The sequence below is a fragment of the Montipora capricornis genome, chromosome 6 (genome assembly GCF_036669925.1).
Source record: "Montipora capricornis isolate CH-2021 chromosome 6, ASM3666992v2, whole genome shotgun sequence".
Lineage (NCBI taxonomy): Eukaryota > Metazoa > Cnidaria > Anthozoa > Scleractinia > Acroporidae > Montipora > Montipora capricornis.
In genome coordinates, this window is record NC_090888.1 from 8,613,387 (window position 1) to 8,624,436 (window position 11,050).

General features: G+C 39.4%; 1 pseudogene; it reads left to right on the forward strand.

Annotated features, from left to right (window-relative positions):
* The first annotated feature begins 247 nt into the window (after positions 1-247).
* The window catches only part of LOC138053174 (arf-GAP with coiled-coil, ANK repeat and PH domain-containing protein 2-like), a 13,864-nt pseudogene continuing 3,061 nt past the window's right edge, over positions 248-11,050 (forward strand).

The window sequence follows — 11,050 nt, forward strand, 5'->3', positions numbered from 1 at the left end:
CAGTAAGAGGTCTTGTTGAAATTCTTTTTAAGGTGAAATACTTCGCGCTGATTCTATCTATATTAATGTAAGCGGTGTGCAGAGCGTTTTTTTGCTATCAGAATTCTTAGGCTAAATGTGATGACTTCGAAGGTGTTCTACATGTTGGAATGGGTGCTATAAAAAATACCGTGGCCCGGCTTTGTTATTAGGATGTGGGGTCTAGGTGTTTGCCTTTCATGCGTCCAAGGTACGCTCACTAACTCAGATGAGGAAGGGGGAACCAGAGCAGACTAAGGTATATGTAAAACTTGTTCAAGTGAGGAATTTTAGTAGAATAGTTGAAATTTGCTTTGGTAAGTGTTAACTTGAAACTGGGGTAGGCATCTTCTTCTTACCCACATTTTGACGTAGGTCTATCTGTGATGAGAGTGAGGCTGGAAATAGCGGCTTTCCATGCGTTCGTATGGGGGGGAGCAGAGGGGGAGGAGGCAAAACAGGGTACGAAAGAGTGGGGCAGAAAGACAAAAGAGATGCACGGACAACAGAGGAGTCATAAATAGTTTTGCTAAATAGAAAAGACTTACTGTAGCTTGGTGTTTGCGATATCTAGCAAGAGGATTATGGCGGTGAACTAGTGAGGCGCGCTTGGAATTTTCGCAGTACGAATAGACCTGTCGCATTTCAGGACAGAAAAACACCATTTTGGTGGCTAACATCTGATGCCAAACATGTGGTCCCTCGGTCTTCTTCCCTAGTATAGTCAAGAGCGTGCTTAAAAATACAATATTCCTCTGTACATCCATGCATGGTTGCACACTTTTTATTGGCATACAGCCTCCAGCTAAACTTTTTGTACATATTATAAGCCTCATTTTTTGATGGTAGCTTTTTTTTTCCCACTGCAACATCAGGGTGTTGGGAATCCCTGCCCTTTTCCCCGAAAATCAAGGATCGCGAGCGTAAGATAACAAAACATTTTGCTTGGATCCCCAAGGTCACCTTTTTGTGTTCCCGGCATACAGCGAAGATAATCGTAACTAAAAATGTCAGCTGTAGAGTATTAGGACCACCCTACCAAACTCCCTGGATGGTCTATGTGCTTAATGATGGGAGTCTACAGGATCTCAGCTTTTCTTTCTGAATATCAGGGAGACTCTCCTGGCCCGAGCTTTTTACATTAAGATACCACTCTAACTTAATCCAGCCGTCATCTCTTTTGTCTTCTTTAGTGTGGTAAAAAGGCTTCAAGTTTAATGAAGAAGGCAGCACTATCATGCAGCTACGTTTTGAGTCCCACTACTTTTATTTTAACATGCCGTGTGCTTGCATTAACACTGTTCACTGTTTTTCTGTTGAGGGTCAGATTTTGAGTGATACAGTTAGAGTTTATTGGTGAGTACCAGGTAGTTTGCAATACTTTTCTAAGAGAAGGGTGTCATTAAATTATTATTATTTTTTTGATTTGGTAAAGTCATACTGTTTTTGTGTGTGTTATATTTGGCTGTAATTATGACATTAATTTACGTTTTCAGCTAATGACAGAATTGGGGAATGAGCTGGTGAATGGAATTCGTGAGGCCAATGTGACTCCTTTCCTATAAAAAAGCTTACTCCAAACAGCAGCAGGTATAATACATGTACACTGGTAATTAATAAAATGGTGAATAATTATAATTATTGCTGTCATGATAATGTTATTTAGGGTGATTCCACGGTTTGGCATCCATGACCCATCGTAACTGTGGATTTAATATTATTTAATAATAATGATCGTAATTAAGTAAAGTATGATCGTCTGGGGGAGTGTTAAATCCTGAGAAGGACTGACAACTGAGCGGAAGTCATCTTCAGAGTCAAGTGATTTGTCTAACATCGGTAGATACTATGAGAACTCCAGATGGTTGTAGCTGTCATTGGTCAACTTATTTGTGACGTTGGTCTGCTGTCAGTTAAGCAACTAGATGTATTAATTGGCTGTATACAGATCATTATGTAAACAGTTAATTATGATGTGACCCCTGGGTTCAAACCATTTAAGAAATAATAATCAATAATAATCTAGTGTCATTTGCATTTACAAATATATCAAAGATTATAAAAATTGTGTCTTATGATGAGAACAGTTAATTTTAAGCGGTACATGGTCGAAAATCTGTAAATGCGGCAATGTAAGGCCATGAAAAAGAAAATAGGAAATTCCTGGGGGGTGAGGGGGGTTATACATGGCCCCTCTGGAACTACACATTCTCACAAGTGTGTGCAGAGATTTTCATTGACAAAAAAAACAACAACAACTGAATATGGTACTCTTTCTAATGCCAGTAGGTTTTACAGTGACAAAAAATACTGGTCCAGGATAGTACCAAGAATGATGGAAAATTCAAAGAATTAATGATACATCATGAACTTCTATTACTGGGCAATTTCTCAGTGTTAGCAAGAGACATTAATTAAAAAAACACTAGTCCAATTTACTGCAGGGTAGGTGCTGTAAAACTAGCAAAAAAGGAGGAACACTCTCCTCAGCAGCAAGGAGGTTGCCATGGCACCCGAGCCACAGTCCACCTCCCACGGCACCCGTCAACACATCACTGAGACCAGTGTGTGGAATGTATACTTACCCTAAAAACATGGGAGGGAGGGGGGGAGGGAGGGAAGAGCAAGCGAGAAAGCAACGAGGTGACTCAAGCGATTAAGCACATGGCAATGCCCCTGCAAACCTCCCTGGAGTCCCCCCAGATATCACAGGAGAAACCACTGCTCTGGCTTGGTTTTAACTTTGCCTAAATGATATTTAGCCTTGAATTTAAAATTTTGTAAACAGATCGGAAAATAACTGCAGAACTCAACTGGTTTAATGACTGGTTCAGCAAACAAACCGAAAAGCACCATGAAAGACAAATACAAGACTATTTTGAGCACATATAAATGGTGCAATTTGATTGGCTGCTTTATAAACAGCATGATATTGTCACAACATTAATGACTGCAACTTTATTGTCAAGGACATCATGAATTTTGAAGCAGGTTAAGGAATTAATTTTAAATGACATAGTTTTTTGGGGTATCGTGTCACGCCACTTCTTGCACTGCCAGAACATCGAAAATCTTGCATGTTCCACCATGGAAACGCTTGCTAGGCAAGTGAGTGCTCCAAGCAAGGTTAAAACCCACTCTCTTTAGGGGTGACAAAATGGTAAAATCTGAGACTCAGCAAGACTCAGAGACCCTTGTTTGCAAACCCGAGACCGAGACCAAAACATGCAAGACTTTACACGGAAATAAATGCAGTATAAATGAGACTCTTTGCAAAGGCTGTCAAGATTTTGAGATTGGATGAAAAATTTGCGAGTGCCAAGATTTTGAAGGTACTACTATTTGCCACCCTTATCTTTGGTTTATAATTTTGGGTTTTCACCATTGAATTACTGGAGACTTGCAGGAGCTCTGTAGTTAAGCTAGGTTTGTGGAAGTACACAATCTCATGTCCAGCGCACTGCCTTTGTTAATTGCCTAGTCCAGCTGGCTGGTGCATTTGTAGACAGCAGTGTTTCTTTGTAAATTTACAACCTTTCTTTGGTAATGACATCTGCATTGATGTTTTTGTCACAGAAGTGAAAGAGAAGCTTGGATCAAAGCCAAATACTTGCAGCACAAGTTTGTGTCTTTGGAGATTTTTCTTGCCAATTGTCAGAGACTAGACAAAGGAATTATAACAAATCTTGCGAGAATGAAGGTTTATCACGAGGAAAAGACAGTCGAGCCTCCACAGAGAACTAACTCGAAGAAGAGTAAACTATTTAAACGAAAACATGCTCTGAAAGGAAATAAATCGAAAGTAGACAATAGGAAGAGTGCTCCACCAAACATGGCATTATTAGATCTTACAAGTAAAGATTATGAAAGTCTGGAAAAAATGGCAGCTAGTTATCTTGACCAGAGCAACAGCGATAAGGCAACAAGTAGTGATTCACATGATGAAGGACCCCAAGAAGGATCTTTTGAGGGAAATAGGAGACCACGAGCTGCTTCAGTCAGTGGGATCAGGTCATCATCATTTGATGAGGGTAGAAACACCGGGGATTCTTTTGACTCTGCGTTAAGTGATGATAGACCCTTGCCTGAGGTTGGGGAAAACGAAGAGGAGAGATCAAATGAAGACAAAGCTAAAGCTATTGGTGTGCTAAAGAGGATACACCCTAGCCGGGTATGTAACATTCCAATTTTTTATCTGAAGTTGAAAATTGACTTAATTTGATGTATGTGAATGCTCAGGCAGAGATTAAAATAATAATAATAGTAATAATAATAATAATAATAATAATAATCTCGTTTATTAACTCATATTGCAGTCAAGGTGACTGAATTACATGAGAAGTCAGCGAATACAATAATCAGTGGAATTTATATAAGTAACAAAATTATTCAAGCGAGAAGTATTAGCTGAAACCTTGCCATATCTTAACTGCATGTCCTGAATGGAGTGTGTACTCGTGGGAGACTTCTGTTGCAGTTGGTAGTAGATTAGAAAGGAATCAGGAGGTTTTAATGTTCCGAATAAACCTCTTGCATATGTGGTCCTTGTGTGCAGTAAGGGTTGTAACTCCTGCGGTTTGCACTGCCTCGTCATAGGGTACACTTCGGAAGATGACTGCTAGCGCCCTTTTCTGGACCGACTCAATCGCGTCCTCTAGGTACAATGGGATAATATTTGTCCATGCTGGTACAGCGTGTTCAAGGATGCTTTGTACATGTATAAGGCTAATATAAAATGAAGTGGTGGTAGGCAAACATAGGAACATCTCCTTAGGCATAATTTGAAAGTTTCAAGTCGATCTTTGGCTGTTGTTCATCTTTTGTTTTATTTTTATTTCCTACTTTGTTCAGTGAAGTGATGGCATGCAGAATAATGAGAAAAATTAATTTAATAAGACCTTTTTCATAATTGAATTTGACCGAATGTCCTGTTGTTATTGTTGTTATTACAGTTGTTGTTTAAGGCTGCAGAATGGAAGAGTCTGCCCCTCATGGCAGCATCTCTGGCTGAAGGTAATAAACAGCTGAATCTTGGGGCTCTGTTAGCTTAGGAGGCATTCAAGAATGGAAAGTGGCCTCTTAGAATTTTGCTATTTATATTACATGTATCAGACCGCTAACAGAATTTGCATGCCAAGTTTATCACAACGCCTTGCCTGATTATCTAAGGGAAGATCTCAAACAGTTATTACAACGTCACGCTCTACATTTTTTTATGCAGATATATCAGTAATTGTGAAGAAGAGCTCCCTAAAAAACCGGTGGACCGACAGTTGGCCGACAGGTTTTTTGGGGAGCTCTTCTTCACAATTAACGATATATCTTATGCGCAGGCACTAGAGAAATTGAGTTTAGTGAGGCTATGTGAGCGTTGTGAGGCCTTAACTGCACGCCTCTCTGATGATATTTTTAACGATCTGAAAAACAAACTTCATGCTCTTCTTCCCCCCTGCTTTTTGTTGTTGGTGTTTTTCCCAAATAATAAATCCTTTATTGACCAAGCTTGTTCGGGCAAGATGGCTGGATATTGGCCTCTTTCTTTTTTGGCATGTTTATGGACCTTGACGCATAAACACGCAAAAAAAGAACTTGGCCAATATCCAGCCATCTTGAACAAACAAGCTTGGTCAATAACCCATATGTATTGCTAGTATGTAAATGCAGGCTAAGCGCTGTTTTATGCCTTTTTCAGGCATGTTAAAACAACAAACATTCAAGTTAATTAAATTAGGATGTATTTTAAATTAATTTCCTTGAATTGTCAGGTGCTTCAGTGAATTGGGTGAATGAAGATGACGATTGTAAGACAGCACTGCATCAGTCCATCCTTGGGGTATGTAAACTTGGCTTGTGTTCTATTAGGATCAGCTGTTTTAGGTTAGTTGGGTTATTTCGTATTCTGTTTGGTTGTGGGAGGCACGGTTGCCTCATGGTTAGTGTGCTTGACTCTGGAGCGAATGGTCCGAGCTCAGGTCCTGGCGGGGAACATTGTGTTGTGTTCTTGGGCAAGACACTTTACTCCCACGGTGCCTCTCTCCACCCAGGTGTATAAATGGGTACCAGCAAAATGCTGGGGGTAACCCTGCGATGGACTGGCATCCCATCCAAGGGGGAGTAGAAATACTCCTAGTCGCTTCATGCCATGGAAACCAGGATAAGCTCCGGCCTGATGGGCCACTTGACTCGTATGCAGACTTTACCTTTATCTACCTTGGTTGATCAACTTTTTCAACCAGCATCATACTGGATTGGAACAGTTGAAATAGCATGGGCAGTGACTGCCCACTGTTTATGTGAGCTTTTTAAAGTTGGTTGCAGGCTCCAGCCATGTTGTTTTCAACTTGTCAACACGGAGAAATTCCCAGGAGTTAACGCATTTCAACTGAAAAAAGGTTGGAAAGGTGTTCAGTTGGGAAACCCTAACTGCTTCAACCTATACTGGTTGCGGTTTAAATGGTTGATCCTAATAGAATGTGACCTTTTTTTCATGTGATAACGATAATGATAAAAATATGGCATTGCTAAAAGATTCACTTGAGGCTTTCTCAACACTCTACTGTATAGTTCTCTTTAACGAGATTGCTAATGGATCACACTGTAATTCACAAGTTTGAAATGACCGGTAGGATTTACAGGTGCCTCCAGAATTGATCAACAGATAACACTGGGAATTAAACTTAGGCTCTCATTATGGAGTGTGAGTGACCTTGAATGATACATGTAGCAAGACAGTGGCAATTGCCACAAAACAATAATACATTCTTGGAAATTTGATTACATCTCTTTAATATTCTCTTCAAAACAACAAAGTGAAAATGAATGAATGTACCTGTTAAGATGTTTTTTAAAATGACCTGAGTGTACAACAGTGAATTGCTCTTTCTCTATCTTTACATCAGGACTGTTTGATGTACTTCTCCCATTATTATAATTCAAGATAATATGCATGATGGAAGAATTGCAAAAAGAGTTATACTTGAATGCAGAAAAAACTTTTTGAAATGACATCATGGTTCATGTTGCTGATTGTCTAGACAAACAATGTATTATAGATAATATTACAAATCTTCTTGATGGTAGCCAGAAATACTGATAATGTGGGTGTATAGGGGTGGGGGAGGAGCTGTTTCTAAAGTACCATTTTTCTTTGTTGTGCAGGGCTCATTGTCAGCTTGTGAGTTCCTTTTACAAAATGGAGCCAAGATAAACCAAAAAGACAAGCGCGGAAGAGGAGCTCTACATCATGCAGCTCTCTTAGGACAAACAGGGTATGATCGTCATTCCTTCCCCTTTAAAGTGGTACTATGACCAAAAAAACATTTCCTTTTTTTCTTCAGATTTTGAAAGTGTGTTCTCTTAACACCTAACTGGCAAAATTGTGAGCTTTGAGTTTTATCCAAAGGCTAGCTGTTTATTTTGGGTGTAAGTTTTGGATTTCACGGCTCGCCATTAGTCACGTTCAAAACTGGCCGATTAGACATCGGAGGGTTGGATCTAGAGAAAATGACGTCATTTGCTCACTAGCTTAAAATTGCAGTGTGTAAATGCAATTTATTATATATGAACACGGGATTGAAAGTCTGAAAGCCGGAAATTCCCGTGCTGCATATTAATTCAGCCGCGTACACATGCATTGCATTCTTAAACTAGTGAGTCTTTGACGTCATTTTCTCCTCGACCCAGCTCTCTCAAGGTTTTAAAGTTGGTAATGGCGGACAAATAAATAAGAAAATCCCAGTTAAAATAAACATGTGTTTTTTAAAATCAGAACTTACAACTTGTTTAGTTAACATAGTTTTGAAATCCAAAGGGAAAAAAAATTGTTTTTTTGGTCGAAGTAACACTATAAACAACTTTCATCAACTGCTGTAAGTTTGACTGTTGTATTGCAAGGTATGGGCTGAATTTTTCCCGGTCCAACTAAGGTTGCATTTGAGCCACGTGTGTGTGTACAACCTTGGCTTTCCCAACACGAGAAGTTGATTGCTGCGGCTTTGGACTGAGGGAGGAGAATAATTAAATTGATTACAGCTTATTGGAAGTAGAGTTGGGTATTTATAACTGTAGCAGCCTTGTTGGCTTAAGAGGACACCACAGGGCCATAAATTCAACTGAAAAAGAAAACCCCAAACAAACAAACAACTGTAGATTTTAGATGTCTGGATTAATTATTAAGAAACAGGAACACACCTGCTTGTTTATTGGTCGTAATTTGCAAAGTACAACCCCCTGAATTCTAAAGGCAATCATGCCTTGCGCTGAGAGATGTAAAATCTTGTGACTGAATACGTGTACAGTACCTCTGCTTTCATTTTGCCAGATTTTGGCTAAGTTATGCTCAATAAATATTTGTTAAAAACTATACTCCAGCACTGTGAAAATCAGCCTTTTGTCAATTGAAAGTAATGCCTTTTTTAAAAACCATTGTGGTTTCCCACTTGGCGGCTTCCTTTTGCTGTCCCAGTGCGTCTTGACTCGGTCAAAAATTTCTTTGAGCCATTTTTTTCAGACATGAGCTTCCGTACAGTCATGTAGCTGTTTTTTTTTTCCATTCCTGTGACTTCCTCATGCTGAATCCACAGATCCCTGGTGTTCTTTCTTCTTTCATAAATAAAGTAAATCTTCTTTTGCTGTGCTGAATTTGCCAGTCTTCATACTTGCCGACACATTTCAGGTGTTGGTACTTACAGAATCTTTGGGTTGGTTTGTTTAGGGTGATTTTGTACACTTTTTTTGGTGAGGAATTTTGAATTTGCAGTCATATATCTCACTGTTTTCATCAAACTTGGGATATCTTTCAGATTTTTTCTTTTAATTTTGTATGACAAAGAGACTTTGGAGTTGCTTCTTTATTATTAATTTTCAGTCCAACGCTGTTGTTTTTGAAACGAGGTGGCAATCAACATGACGCTGATGAGAATGGAGAGGTACGTGAGACATTGTCCAAGCCTGGACACAGCAGCTTTGTTCTCTCTTAAGGGTTAAAAGAAACACCAAGGCTTGATCAGCAACTTGGAATTGCTTGAGCGTGGGAGAATGTGCACGTGCAAATCCTGAAAATTGGTGCAAGATTTCAAAACTGATTGTTAAACTCCCAGTGGCCACTTTGAGTCTAAGAGTGTTTTCGCTCATGTGATTGGTAACCTTGTTTTTCCACAAAAACAAAAGAAAACATTTGCATGATAGAACGAGTTTCAGTCATGTGTCGTAAAACCAAAACCAAAGTAATTACTTTGGCCAATCAAAAGGGATGGAGACAATTCAGTAAACCAATCAAAACTGGAAGTAATTACAAGTAGCCAACACAAAGTGCGGGAAAATGTGCACGCCCCAGCCACGATTGGTTTTGGTTTCACTTCTGATTGGTTGAAAAAGTGGCGCGAGAACTTTGAACCAATCACTGAGAGAAGTAATGCAAGACCAAAGCAATTCACTAATTACTTTCGACACTCAATTGAAACCGCTCTAATAGAGCTAAATTCCCAGAGGATTAGTTGGGTTAACACCACCATGGCTGCCGTGACGTCAAATAAAAACACTCTTACATGTAGCTATAGATTTTACTCTAATGCCAGACAATTTTACTCTGTTTAATGCCAGACAGTTCTACTTATCAATTGCGGGATCCCTTGGGCCTTAAAGGGTTTAATGTTATGAAGGAAGAAATTGCGATTCAGTGATAAAGTTATGAAATTTTTGACATCATAATAATCTTTTATTGTTTAAAACCTCTCTCTCTTACACCAAGCCACAAAAATAATGTTGTTACTTAGTGCCTGAATAATTCTCAAGTTTTTGGTATCAAAAGTCTCCTCTAATATTACTATTATTATTATTATTATTATTATTATTATTACTAGTTGTTCTCAACGAGAAGGGAAATGCTCGAGTAGGAGGAGACCTGATCGATGCAGGCAGCCCCAAAGAGGGAAATTTTGTAAGACCAAACGCCTTGTAGTAGTTGAAGACTGTAACTGTAACTCGACGGACCGAAGAAATGCCGAGTGTACCTTAGAACCCAATCCGCAAGGCATAGCATTTATAATTGGGCGAACTCAGGCATGCAATCTCGATATTCATTGCACGATAGCACCAAGATGCATTGCAAGATTAGTGTTGCTTCACTCGCTGCGCTCGCTTGAGCAATTATTATCATTATCATTATCATTTTTTTTAATGACAGGATCCTCTAACCATTGCTGTTAAACAGATGCATGCAGATATAGTAACACTGTAAGTACTGGACCATCATTTCAACTTTTTGCAGTTCACATTTACGCTCCATAATTGCGATAAATGGGCAAAACGACCTGATACATGTAGATGATGTGTTGGTCCTTTCTGACCTCACTCTCTTATTCTAGGTTACGACTCGCCCGACTTAATGAAGAGATGAGAGAAAGTGATGAGATAAGTCAAGGTAAACTCTTTGTTTGCTCTGAAATATGTAAACCAGTCACATATTCACTGCTAGCAGAGGTCTGTTATTTTTTAGTTGGCTGGGCTGATGAGTGCAGGAAAAGAGACCTCTGCTAAGAGTTGAAACTCACTTTGATCCAACTTCCATTCACAGCCTTGGAGGGCACTCTTCAAACTGCACAACCCATGATATGTTTGCTGACAGTGACTTGAGCCCAGTGTGTAGACCTCAGGCATCCCTTATAATAGTGATTCCACTGTTGTTGAGTGAGCCTGCACAACCTGTGAAGGATCACGTGAGGATTTGGTCGCTAAGTAACCACCGCTCCTGCTCAACACACAACACATTGATCACCGAAAAGCCCCTCAGGGGAGTGTTCAATAAAGTCTTATCTTATCTTAACACAGTGAGTTTCGGCCCATCCGCACTTGTCAGCCCAGCAAATGCAAAGAAAAAGAGGCCTCTGTTTGCAGGAAAACCTACACAATGGTAGTCAAATAAAATTGAATCATCACTAACCATCAGTTTCATGGAAAATACTTACTGGTCTTTTTTGGTTATTATAATATTATTGTTTGTACATGTATTATCATTAGCCACCATTGGCAAAAG